This window comes from Mandrillus leucophaeus, unplaced genomic scaffold (assembly GCF_000951045.1).
Source record: "Mandrillus leucophaeus isolate KB7577 unplaced genomic scaffold, Mleu.le_1.0 Scaffold576, whole genome shotgun sequence".
NCBI classification, from domain to species: Eukaryota; Metazoa; Chordata; class Mammalia; order Primates; family Cercopithecidae; genus Mandrillus; species Mandrillus leucophaeus.
The window spans coordinates 337,663-340,050 of record NW_012106208.1 but is presented as its reverse complement, the minus strand read 5'-3'; positions in this window follow the sequence as shown (position 1 = coordinate 340,050).

Here is a 2,388-nt window from a genome sequence, read left to right as displayed (position 1 = left end):
GCAGTGGTGCAATCTCGGCTCACTGCAAGCTCCGCCTCCCGGGTTCACGCCATTCTCCTGCCTCAGCCTCCTGAGTAGCTGGTACTACAGGTGCCCGCCACCATGCCCAGCTAATTTTTTGTATTTTTAGTAGAGACAGGGTTTCACTGTGTTAGCCAGGATGGTCTCGATCTCTTGACCTCATGATCCGCCCGCCTTGGCCTCCTAAGGTGCTGGGATTACAGGTGTGAGCCACTGCTCCTGGCCTCACCTGTTACTTTTTCATATGGCAATTAGAAAATGAAAACATGGCCTGTGTTACACGTCTGTTGCGCAGGGCTGTGTCAGGCCTGTGTGGGTCCTTAACATAGCCCTGCAACATGGGCATGAAAGTTGCGATGGCTGCAGGCAGGCTTTGCAGGCTGCCCGGGTATCTCAGTAGCAGCCCAGGGAAGGGCTGCTTGAGTTTATGAGAGGGAATTTCAGGCTTCTCCCACTTGGACAGGGAGAGCTGTATCTGTATTTATTGGGCCTGTGCCTGAGATTAATGCACCACTGTGAGGGAGCGAGAAGAGAGGTGGCTGTCCCCATTTGACTGAGGAGATAGAGGCTGGGAGGAGGGTGGGATGTACAGCCCAGAACAGGAGCCCAGATCCCGGCTCCCCAGGGGCCATTGCATGAGATACATTGCATCTACTGTTTCTCAAAGATGAGAGTGGGAGATGATGATTTTTTTTGAAAGGATGTTTCACTCTTGTCACCCAGGCTAGAATGCACTGGCATGATCCCAGCTCACTGCAACCTCCACCTCCTGGGTTCAAGTGATTCTCCTGCCTCAGCCTCCCAAGTAGCTGGCATTACAGGTGCCTGTCACCATACCTGGCTAATTTTTGTATTTTTAGTAGAGATGGGATTTCACCATGTTGGCCAGGCTGGTCTCGAACTCCTGACCTCAGGTGATCCGCCCACCTCTGCCTCCCAAAGTGCTGGGATTATAGGCGTGAGCCACCGCATCTGGCCGATGCATTTTTTTTTTCATAGACTTTATAATTTTTAGAGGAGTTTTAGGTTCACAGCAAAACTGAGTAGAAAGTAGAGAGTTCCCATGTACCTCCTCGCCCCAAGCCTCCACCCTTTAGAAACCTCCCCACCAGAGTGTGTGTTTGTTATACTCAAGGAGCCTGCAGGACACCTCAGTATGACCTAGCATTCTCAGTTTCCACTCAGGCTCACTCTTGCTGTCGCACAGTCTATCACAACCCTTAGCCACCATTACAGCATCACACAGAATACGTTCGCTGCCCTAAAAGTCCTCTGTGCTCTGCCTGTTCATCCGTCTCTCCCAATGGGTCAAAGAAGAACTCACAAGGGCAATTAGAAGACAGGGTTAGAGCCAGGCGCGGTGGCTCACGCCTGTAATCCCAGCACTTTGGGAGGCCGAGGTGGGCGGATCACGAGGTCAGGAGAATCGAGACCATCCTGGCTAACACATGAAACCCCATCTCTACTAAAAATACAAAAAAATTAGCCAGGTGTGGTGGCAGGCACCTGTAGTCCCAGCTACTCGGGAGGCAGAGGCAGGAGAATGGCGTGGACCCGGGAGGCGGAGCTTGCAGTGAGCCGAGATCGCGCCACTGCACTCCAGCCTGGGCAACAGAGTGAGACTCCGTCTCAAAGAAAAAAAAAAGAAAACAGGATTAGAAACACAATTAGAAAAAGAAAACACAACATTGCAAAACCTATGAGGTACAGCGGAAGCAGTGCTAAGGAGGAAATGTATAGCTACAAATACCTACATTCAAAAAGAAGACAGACCTCAAAAATCCTGTCTCTACTAAAATACAAAAATTAGCTGGGCGTGGTGGCATATGCCTCTAGTCCCAGTTACTTGGAAGGCTGAGGCAGCAGAATCGCTTGAACCCGGGAGGCAGAGGTTGCAGTCAGCTGAGATCGCACCACTGCACTTCAGCCTGGATAACAGAGCGAGACTCCATCTCAAAAAATAAAAATAAAATAAAATTACAAATGAATGTGAGGACATTACTTTGCAGAAATAATAAGTATTATAAGAGTACTTTGAACAATTGTATGCCAACAACTTGGATAACCTAGGTGCTATGGACAAATTCCTAGAAATGCCATACCTACCAAGACTGAATCACAAAGAAATAGAAAATCTGAACAGACTCATAACTAGCAAGGAGATTGAATCAATTATCTAAAAACTGCAGCCAAAAAAGCTCTGACCTGATGGCATCAACTGGTAAAATCAACCAAACATCCCCCTGCACCCCCCTTTTTTTTTCTTTTTTCTTTTTTTTTTTGTATTTTTAGTAGAGACGGGGTTTCACCGTGTTGGCCAGGATGGTCTCAATCTCCTGACCTCATGATCTGCCCGCCTCAGCCTCT